Here is a 12,222-nt window from a genome sequence, read left to right as displayed (position 1 = left end):
TGACAGACTTTTGTAAGTAAATGAGGGTCTGTTTACATGTAAAGAAGTCTACACAGATGGATTTCTAGGAGGGAGAACAAGCTAGCTGCTGTCCAGTTTTGAATCAAAGTAAGTTTATTCCTAAGAATTGACAAAGAGTAGCTCATCTCATAGAATTCTATGCAAACAGCAATTTCAAAAGGTTTAAAAGACTCATGTCTATGTTGTGAACAACCAAGTTTTCACAAACAAAAAAGAGTTTCCTGAGCCAAAAAAATATGTTAGAGCAAAAGAAACTTTGTTAAATATAGTTAATGGCTGAGGGACAGGTGTAAAAGAATTCTGTAATAACAACTAAACTATAAAGTTTTCATCAAGTCCCTAACAAGAATCTCCAAGATAGGCCTTGCTAAATCTGTCATAAAGGACTGGGTTTATGCAATTGTTTAGGGTCCAACATCTTCTACGGTAGCTTTGTTTGCAAAACGCTCATACCACATGCAGTGTCTGGAAAAACGTGCTGTCTTGCTAGGCACCTAAGGGATTTTTGTGCCACTGTGAATATTTGTCGTTTTACTTCTTGTAATTATACCTGTCAATGTGAAGTCCTTTCGTGATAAGAATAATAGCTTCTGGAAGTGGTACCGTGGCTCAAGTGGTAGAGCACTAGACTTGAGCTGTGGAGCTGAGGGACAGCGCCTAGGCCCAGAGTTCAAGCCCCACGACCGACACACACACACACACACACACACACACACACACACACACATACACTAATATTTACCACTTTGACTCATGTTAGGTTCCTGACATTGGATATCACACAATTATCTAATAATCAAACTTTCCTCCCCAGACATAAAATACATTCATACTTCCACACAAACAAAAACACCAGATCCTTCAAAATAATGAGAATAATGAGCCATCTACTCCATGATTTCATTCATTCATGACGATGCATTTTTCATATCATAATTAAAAATCTTTTTGAGTCTCTCCGATTAGTAGACAAAAATATGTTATCATATAATAGAAACTGTAGGTAAAATTACTTTTCCCTAGTTAATCTTTAATATATCATATCAAAGACTTCTCTTTCCTTCTGCTGAGTCTGGTTCTGGCATTTTGCCCTAATGTCTAATATTAAATTACAGAGGATATGCCATATTCCTTAATTCATTTTTCCTAAAGGTTATGCTATAGAGTTGAATATGATTTATTTACTGATTCTAAATTAACTTTACTCAACAACTTGTATTATTGTTTATATTGCTCCTAAACCATTTGAAATGTCAAAAAGAACTGGATATTCACCTTAGCAATGATTGTGAATGGCAGCAATGTTTGTGGGGAGATGAAGGACTTGACTTATCTGGAGTGCCTAAAAGATGGCAATGCTATTTATAGGGCTGATCGTTTAGTAATCTTTTAAAGTGTGGTCTTCTTATTTCATCTAAGAAGATAAAAGTATGCTTTTCATCACATTCTGGCCTGTAAAACACTGGAATCATTTCCTTTGTACATCATATGCCCTGCTGCTTCTGTAGTGAAACCCACAAACAACTGCACAGCTGTTAGCTGCTCTAGATTTTGAAATTTTCTTCCACTAGCCCTCCCTAGTGATTCAAGACCAGACTCATGAGATAGTCATATAATCCACAATTACAAAGCACCACAATATAAAAGACGACATGCAAAATGAGGTTCATTTTTTTCTTTGTTATTTCCTTTTTTTTATTGATTGTCTTTTAAGGAGCATGGGGCTGTTTATTTCTCATTATTGTTGGTATGACTTAAATAAATTTACCAGATTTTTTAAATAAAATACATATAAAAAGCCATATTTAGTCACAAAATAAAAGTGAACATTTGAGTGATTCTTTTCATTCTACTCCTGTTCACAGTTATTTTAAAATAACTTTGAGATGAGACAAGCATATGTGTAAATTGCCATGCATCAAGCACACAGGACTCTCCAATCTTTGGGCTTTGATTTCTATATCAATTCCACCTAGAAAAGAAAATTATCACTTGCTTCATGTCTTAAGTAATCTACTTAAAACAAGTTTAATTTTATCAATACATCTCATAATCTATGGAATTGATGCATTGCATAATTATTTAATTTCTTATTTCCACTACATTAATATTACACTTATTGTAGTTTTTTGCACATGAAATAATGACATTCTTGAGGATAAAACATTCATGTTTTTCATTTTGGTTGCCGAAATGGAACTATTAGAATTTTTGAAAATATAACTTTAAATCAAAACTTTCAAATTTCATAGGAGTTCAATTTTGTTACTTACATCTTTAATGTTAGAATAAAAAGCATTATTAAATAGAAAGCAAAATTTTGTTATCACTCCTCAATTTCTGAATTGATTTTATAATAAAAATAATTATATTTATATAATATATATACTGAAACAAAGTATGTGATATGGAAACAAAAAACTCCTTTTTGTTTTTGTGTTCATTGTTGTTGTTTATAGTTTGTGATGATTCTATAGGCTTTACCTCATGCCTGGTATATTCATTGTATGTCTTCAGGAAGGTAGGGGTGGGCACAGAGCTTTAGGGATAAATTGCAGCAATGGAGTTCATTGAACATTGATAAAAGTGAACTATTTAAAACACGAGTAGGGACAGGAGGGTAGGACTGGGAACAAGTGAGGGAAATGAAGACATTTTATAAAAGGAAATGTACTCATTACCTGACTCATGTAATTGTAATCCCTCTATAAATCACCTTAATAATACCAGACTAAATTAATTTAAAGGCCAACAAAATGTCGTTTCTTAGAATCCTAATAGTTTGCTTTGTTCACTGGTTTGGGCTGGTTGAGTCTATCTCTGAAAATAGATACATTGACATTCATTGGGAGAAGTTGTGAGCTCATTGGGAGAAGTTGTCAGCTACTAGAAGATAAGTCAATTATGATTGTCTGTATGGTTTTTGAGACTCTGATTCATTTATTTCTTTATTCTAATTTGTATTATTTCTGTCTACTGGTTTTTGGTTTGGCTTGTTCCTGTTTTTCAAGTTCCTATTGCTGATTCAACATTGTTCTGATTTGTTGATGTACACACTCAAAGATATAAATTTTCCTTGAATATTGCCTGTGCTGTTGTATCCCAGAGGAGGTAGCATTTTGTCTGTTTCGCTTCCACTGAATTTTATAAACGTTGGAACTTCCCTCCATATCTCATCAGTAATTCACTGATGATTTAGCAATGTGTTATTCAGTCTCTGTGTTTCAGAATTTTCTGTGATGCCTTTTGATGTCGAGATCTCATTTGGTCCCATCATGGGCTGACAGAGTACAAGGAGTAATTTCATTTTTTTTGAATTTTCACAGATTTTCCTTGTGATCTAAGATATGATCTATTTTGGAGAACGTTCTGTGGGCTGCTGAAAGGAATATATATTGTGACACTGCTAGATGAAATATTCTGTAGATATCTGTTAGGTATGGTTTGCCAATAGTTATTTAGCACTGAAGTCTTTTTGCTAAGTTTTTACCTGGCAGGCCTGTCCAGAGGTAAGAATGATGTGTTCAAGCAACCAACAATGTGTTTGGAGGTATACATGTTTTTAGGGTAAGTAGTATTTGTCTGATAAATTTGGGAGCTCTAGGATTCATGACATTGATATTTAGAATTGTTATATCCTCCTAATGGATAGTTTTCTTTACCAATATGTAATGTCTTTCTTTGTCTCTTTTTACCTTCATACCACTTTTAATTTAAATCCTATTTTATACCTTCATACCACTTTTAATTTAAAGCCTATTTTATCTATTATTAGTATAGCTACTCTGGCCTGTTTATGAGGTCCATTTTTAATTTTTAAAGATGATGTACCGAAGGGTTAGAATTACATAAGTCAGATAATGAGCACATTTCTTTTTGAAGTGTCACCTCTTCCTTAATGTTCTCCCAGCTTTTCCCTTTCAACCTCCTTCCCCTATAAGTTGTATAGTTCATTTTTAATATAGTGTCTATTGAGTAGCACTGCTGCATTTGTTCTCCCTTTGTCCCACCATTTCTGCTCCCCCTTGCCCTTTGAAAACTTACATATAAGACCAAAGGTGCAGAAAGAAAAATCAGCATCAGAAGAAAGAAGGAAAAAGCAAACCAATAAAAAATCTTTCATTATCATTTATTGGAGAGCATTTTGATGAACATTATTTTATATGATAATATTCATATAACTATTGAGCTTTTGTGTTTAAAATCCCATATAATTTATCATGTCCAAGTGTAATGTTTTCTCTTTTACCATCCAAATGTGTTTACTTGTAGAATTAGAGGCACATTGTAATAAAAAAAGTGAGGGAAATCAGGCAACCTATATTTCTTTGAGTGTGTCTTTCTTTACTTAATATGTTGTTCTAAGTCTTTCCATTTCCTTATGAATGGTGTAATATTATTCTATCTGAATCAATAGAATTGAATCAAACTGAAGAGTTTCTTCATGGCAAAGGAAAAGTTAGCAGGATATATAGAAAGAGAACAGAATGGAAGAAGAATTTTACTAGCTAATCATCAGACAAGGGTTTTCATAACTAACCCATATTTAGAAATGAAAAATTAAACCCAACAACAATAAACCCTCAAATAAAGAAGAACCCAATTAATATATGGTTAATTACTTAAAGATAACTTCTAAGAAGAAGTAAGAATAACAAATAGACACATCTCTCTCCATAAAAGAAATGCAAAAACAAACAACACTGAGACTCATCTCAACCCTGTTACAATTTCATTATGAAAAAATGAACAATCACAGATACTGATATGGCTGTGGCCCAAAGGAAACTCTATTTCACTGTTGGTGAGACTGTAATCTTGTTCAATCACTTTGGAAAAAACTATGGAAGTTGCTCACAAAACTGAATAGAGAGCTACCTATTATCCAGCAATTCCACTTACGGGCTGCAAGGAGGTACAAATGAATTATCTGAAATGTCATAGTCCATGGAGAGTGAAAATACTATAATTCTCTTAAAAGACTGTCAAAGCCCAGCAAAATAAATAGGAGTAAATGTGTACTGCAAGAGAGGACAGTGGGGGGTAATGTGAGAGGGGTAGGAAATTGAAGGGGAAAAGGATAGAATACAGACAACAATCCATTGTATAATTCCCAGAATTGAAATATACAAAGGAAAGAGTAATGTGAAATGGGGGTGGAGATGTTGAAGTCGTAACACAACTCCAGGTGCCTTGTACATATAAACTGCTTTGTTTAATGGGAAGTAATTCCATAACAAAATATTGACATACGTAAGAATTGGGCTTGATTGGGAGGGGTGGATGAGAATGATGAAAGGGGTGATATTGATCAAGATACACTGTATCCCATATACTATTTCAGTGAATGGCAACTCCTTTGTACAACTACTTAAAGATAAAAACTTTTTGAAACTTAGTTATGATAGTTGAATAGAGTTGAACCTCAATTCAATTCCAATTTAAAAATATTTCTAACCTGGAGACTTGGAGAATAAAATTCAAATAAAATATTATAAATATTTTTATCAAAATTTGTGATATTTAACTACAAACTACTTTGCTTTTTGTTAGCCATTGGGCTTTTATAAGAGAATTCTTCAAAGTAAGTGGCATAAAATAAAAAGCAGTATATTACCCATACTCTAGAAGCTTGAACATTGATTATAAAAATGGTTGTTCCAAGCAATTCCTTTTCTCATGGGGGTTCACTTTCTGGTTCATTATAATTATTTGCTGGACATTCATAAGGCAGTGTAATTATATTGGGCTTCCTTAATCAGGATCATTATTGCAGGGTCATCTCTAAAAGGTTGATTCTAATGTCACCAGACAGGGGAATAGAATTTCAACATGTGTATCTGAAAGGAGTTACATCGTCCAATACACTTTGCAACTTTTGCTTTAACTTAGGGTAGTATATCATGTGGATATTATTTCATAGAAGATAATAACTTAAGGACAAGCTTATAACATTTGACTTATGTGGATGATTCTTCTTAAAATGGGAATAATTATAGTGATGGCAAAGTGAAGTATGATAGTTTAATGGCTCTTGGATCACATCATAGGTAACTATGTAAACATTGTACAGCCTGTCTAAGGCCCTTCTAATGTATTTGAAGAATCTCTGATGAGTTAATTGCTTTCAGAAATATTCGATTGAGCCAACAAATACAGATATCGTTTGATTTTAATTACTTTCTGCTATTAGGATTTTCACAGACACCAAAATCAGAGGATATTAATTTCTCTGATAAAATACATAATAAATTTTTTGTAATTAATATAACATGAAGAGTGTAACGTTAATAGCACTAAAATACTAATATTCACATTATATAATACATTGACATTCGTTGGTTACATCAATTTTTAGATTATTTATAATTTTTAGAATATTTATAAGTGTAAATTGTTTGTAATGTATAGACAATGAGAGAACGATTTGCATGCATATTACTACAGATGCAAACAGATTCACTTGGTTATTCATGATCCTCTATTCGTTAGTTTCATTCATGCATGGAGAACATGCAAAGAAGTGAAAATTGCAAACTTGAATTTACTAAAGGGTTAATTACATGGAGTTTCTGTTGGACTAATAGCAGATTTTAGAAATTAGTTTTGCCTCTTGCTTTCACCCTCCTTTCCTTCCTTTGTTCCTTCATTTCTTCCTTCCTTCCTTTTTTCTTCCTTCCTTCTTTACTTCTTTCCTTTCTCCCTCCTTCCTTCCATCCCTACTCTCTCTTTTTCTTTCCTTCCTTCCTTCCTACCTTCATTCCTTCCTTGTTTCTTTCCTTCCTTCCTTCCTTCCTTTCTATCTTTCTTTCTATCTTTCTTTCTTTCTTTCTTTCTTCCTTCCTTTCTTCCTTTCTTTCTTTTTTCTTTCTTTCTTTCTTTCTTTCTTTCTTTCTTTCTTTCTTTCTTTCTTTCTTTCTTTCTTTCTTTCTTTCTTTCTATCTTTCTTTCTTTCTTTTACTGAAAATATTTCTTATGGCTATAGAAAATATACCAACTGTTGTACTCCAAGCTATTATGAGTAATTATAAATATAACTAGATTAATATTAATTTAACTATCCTGTTATATTTTGACAAATTATACTGAAAACAATTTCACAACCGTTGCAAGATATGCAACAAACATTACATTTCATGATATTGTTTATTTCTTCAAACAAAAATAAGAATTTGGACATAATATTGTGTATGTGTGTGTTGTTCTTGTGATTTTAACTCAAGACCTGTAACTTATTTTCTTTTTTCCCTCAAAGATATTTCTCTGTCATTTGAGCCAGAATTCCGTTTTTGGCTTTGTGTGTGTGTGTGTGTGTGTGTGTGTGTGTGTGTTATGATTTGCGTGTGATATTTGTGTGAGTTGTGATGTGTTTGGGCTTTGAACCGCAGCTTCCTGAGTAGCAAGGATTACAAACTTGAGACACCTACACTTAGCACAGATTTAATATCTGCAAGAATAAATTAAATTCCATATTATATGAATTTTAGAGGCTCAATTTAAGAAATTACGGTTTAGATATTTATTTAGTTATTAAACTTGAACGTGCACTGTGAAAACTAGTTTTCATTTTTATGAAAAAAATATACACTCAAAGGTTTAGATGACAGAATCTTTGGACAAATTGAAATATTCTATTATTCAAAAGTGAAAAAGAATCATTAATCAAATTTCTCATGTACACTAAAAGTAACACGCTCTGTCAGGCTGAATGAAGCAATTTTACATTACATTAAATATTGTATACTTTGGTCACATAATTTTCTCTTCCTTTAAACATAAGCTATATTTGACAGAAAAAAGTAGATTCATAATTTTTGGGGTATATAAAAATCTCAGTTATTTGTCATGTATTTCTCAGGTTTGAATAACAAGTCATTTCAGAGAAACACTGAATTTCATGTATTTTATGTCAATAGTGATTTTAATAATGAATCAATCTCAATGAGATAACTAAAGAACTATATTCCATCAGTTATCCAATTATTCCAACAGACTTTAATAGAACTTATTTTTGAATAGCTACTCTCTATAGAATAACTAAAAAATAAATGATCATGATAATATTTATTGTTACTTCAACTAGAAACAAAGAACCTCACTATAGATGACACATACTTGAATGGAAATGCCATAAAATTATGAAAAATTCAAGTCATTATTAGTTAGATGAAATAGTCATTTTTGAAGGTCAAAATGAAATCTCTTGAAGAAGTGAGAAGATGGCAGAGGAGAAACTGGAATTTGAAAAAGCTCTCACATAGAAAGCAGTTTTAGAGTTCCAGTGAACAGTCCTAAGCCAGAGAATCACACCAAGTGTGCCATCACAGGACAGAGAGTTAGACAAGAGAGGGGAAGCCAAGGCAAAAAGACATATTTTAGCGCCTGCCAGCAGCCACCACCGTGGCGGCGGAAGGGTCGCGGCAGAGAACGCAGCCGGGGCCATAACTGAGCGCTCACACAGAGAGTCCAGGACGAAGGAGCCAGACGCAGCTGGCGAGCGGATTCTACTCAACACCAGCAAGAACAGACAAGGAGCGAACATCTTCATCCTGCAGTGTGCAGACCAGAGACAACCCAGGATCCAAGACTCGATGTGAGTAGAAGCCCGACGTCCTCACTCCTTCTCAGGGAGCAGAGGAGGTAAGGCCACCCCTCCTCCCCCAGCACCGGTGATCTCCATCTTGGATACCAACAAAGCTCGAAGGAGCTGCCAGCTCCAACACAGGCCTTGGAATAAAATGAGTCATTTAGCAGGTCAAAAGAACTTAACGGCGGCAAAGTGACCTGCCAGACTTGGCTCCATCCAGGGAAAAGTCACCCAGCTCAGGCACCAGCCATTGGAGTGGCTTTCCCCACTGGGTAACCAGAGCCAGAGGCTGCCCCTCCCGCTAGCAGCCTCAACAATCAATTGAAAAACAGAAACCCTGAGAGTGACTCCAGGCTGGGCTCTGTGAGTTTTTTTCAGAAAAAGCCCCAGGAAAAAGCTACTGATTGTTGAAAGGCCTCAACTCTACCCAGAATCTAGCCTCACCACTGCATCCCCCTTTTTTGTGATTCTCAAAGCAGATCACCCTCCCAGTAAACTAATCTGGGAGGGGATCTCAAAATCTTGGGTAAAGCAGAGCATTTTTCTGCCTGTTCGAACAAACTGACTTAAGAAACCAATCAAGCCACAGGACCTCAAGCTGAACAGAGACTCCAACAAGAGGCTGTTTACAGACAAAAGGGAGATACAGGATTTTTCCCATACCTCCCAAAAAAATTTTTAAAAAAATCAAGGAACTTTTTTTTCTTTCTGCCTCTTCTTTTCTTTTGTTTTTTTTCTTCTTTTTTTTTGGTACCTTATATATATATATAATTGTTTTTCCTTTTCGAAAAATTTTATTAATCTTTAATTTTTGCCTTTTTTGAAAAAATAATTGTTTTCCAGTAACTTTTTTTTCCTCTTATAATTTTTATTTTAGGAATACATGAATGTGCGTTTTACTTTCTTTTCTTGTCTTCTTTCTCTTTTTCTTTCTTTCTTAACTAACTTTTTGTTTTTTTGTCTAGCTCTACTGAATTTCTCATGTTTTTTCCCCCTTTCTAATCCTTTTCACCTTTTCCTCTCATTTGATCTTCTTTATGTGACTTAACTCTTGTCCTGCACATCCTCAGATAAACCCGTAGTTAAGTAGTAGACCCTACCAACATTGTGTACACACTTAATCCACAAATTTATTTCTCAATTCAAAACCTCTGAGATTTAAATTCCTTAATAGCAGCACTACCTCTTTATACCTATATAATATTTTAAGCATTTTCTTAAGTTTTACACTTCTCCTCTATGTCCCTACCCTTCTATTAATATACTCACATTCCTCTCTAAATAGATGGTCTTTTAATCTCCATAATAATATTAATTTTTATGTTTCTATTTTTTTCTGGTCTCTTTTCATTTCCCTTTCCCTTTCTTCTTTTTCTCTCTCTCTCTACTTGCATCCTACCCAACCTATTTCCTGCATTGAGATTAGGACATTATTAACTCTCCCTGTGCCTCCCCACACCAATCTATTCCTATTTTTTCCCCACATCTCTCCCTAACCCTAAAAATTTCTGTTTTTCCAAATTCTTCTCTGCGGTTCGAAGCCCATTAATGTATAGTTGTTTGATGTTGAATACATGTATCTATTGAACTAGATTGTATCTGTAGACTATTGACTGTATAAATGCAAATGTTGGTTGATGGTTGCCTTAAGATAGTGTTCTAGCACAAACTGGTGCTATTTTCATCTCAAATGGGCAGAGTAAGCCGTAAAAACACACAAAAAAAGGCAAATACGGGTATTTCAATTCCCAATCTTGATAATCAGGGGTCAGATCAGATAATGAACAACCAAGAGGAGAGTTCCCAAATAGCTCTTCAAACACTTGTGGCAAACATGACAAATGAGAAGTTTGACAACTTACAAAGGACTCTGTATGAGCGTGATAGGGAGAGAGAGGAGGCATCCCAAAAGTTTATACAGGAATATCATAAGCGTAAGGAAGCTGCTCAAAAACTGATACAGGATTTGCGTGAACAACTTGAGAATACTCAAAGAGAAAGGAGGAATGGCTTGAGCAGGCTAACACTCAAAGGTTACTGCAGGAATCCCACGAACGGGAAGAAAGAGAACTGCAGGAATCCCACAAACAGGAGGAATCTAATCAAAGAGTAATTCAGGAATTGAGAGAGCAGGTAGATAATACACAAAGATCACTAAAGGCATTCATGGAATCCATTAACAAAGAGCTGAAGGAAGTCAGGGAGACCACAAAGGGAATGTTGAATGGAAGCCAACAGAAGGAATGGGAGTCCAAAGAAACCATAACCAATCAACTAAGTGATTTGAGAGCAAACACTGAACACCAAATTAAGGAAGTAAAGAAATTCATACAAGACCTAAAACAGAGCTTCAACAAAGAACTTGAAGCCATGCAAGCTGACCAATTAGAAGGAAAAGTGATAAGAAACAAAGTAGAGAGTCTTGACAGCAGGTTAGACCATGCAGAAGATCGAATCTCAGGGATTGAAGACAGCCTAGATATTACAGAGAAAGAACATACAACCATCCAAGACAAGTCCAAGAAATATGATAGATCTATCCAACACCTGGAAGACAACATCAGAAGGCCTAATCTAAGGATAATTGGTGTAGAGCAGCACCTAGAAACAGAAGTTAATGGTCTAGGAAATTTGTTTAACAGGATCCTAGCAGAGAACTTCCCAAACATGCAAAAAGTTAGGCCTATTCAGATACAAGAAGCTTTTAGAACCCCAAATAGACCAGACCAGAATAGGACATCCCACCATCACATTATAATCCACACAGGATCAACTCAAACCAAGGAAAAGACCCTTAAAGTTGTCAAGGAGAAAAGGTTAATCACCTACAAAGGGAAACCAATTAGAATCACCTCAGATTTCTCAGCAGAGACAATCAAAGCAAGAAGAGCCTGGAATGACATATGCCATGCCCTAAAATCAAACAACTATCAACCAAGAATACTGAACCCAGCTAAACTCTCCTTCATAACTGAAGGTCAAATAAAAACCTTCCATAGCAAAGAAAAATTGAAACAATACATCTCCACCAAACCAGCCCTACAAAAGTTTCTTAAAGATGTCCTACACATAGAAAACCAACAAGACCACAACAAAGGCCAAGAAACTGCACCCAAACTGAGAATCCAAGAACCATAGGAAGAACCCAGTTTTCGCAGCCCCCAATAAGGTGGATAACATGGCAGGAACTCCCAAATACCTCTCAGTCCTATCTCTTAACGTTAACGGCCTGAACTCTCCAATTAAGCAACATAGCCTGTCTAGTTGGATTAAAAAACAAGACCCTTCTATCTGCTGCCTGCAGAAGTCACATCTTGCCCGTAAAAACAAACACGTTTTCAATGTTAAAGGCTGGAACAAAATCTACCAAGAAATGGCCCCCATAAACAGGCGGGAGTTTCAATCCTAATATCAGATAAAATAGACTTCAAATTAAAATTCGTGAGAAAAGATAAAGAAGGTCGCTACATACTACTTAAAGGATCTCTCCTTCAGGAGCATATTACAATTCTAAATATCTCTTCGCCAAACAATGAAGCACCCAAATTTATCAAAGAAACATTACTTTCCCTCAAATCCCATATAGATCCAAAGACATTAATTGTTGGGGATTT

This window comes from Dipodomys merriami, unplaced genomic scaffold, assembly GCF_024711535.1.
Source record: "Dipodomys merriami isolate MVZ:Mamm:240054 unplaced genomic scaffold, mDipMer1.0.p SCAF_113, whole genome shotgun sequence".
Classification (NCBI taxonomy): Eukaryota; Metazoa; Chordata; class Mammalia; order Rodentia; family Heteromyidae; genus Dipodomys; species Dipodomys merriami.
Note: the sequence above shows the minus strand (reverse complement) of the source record.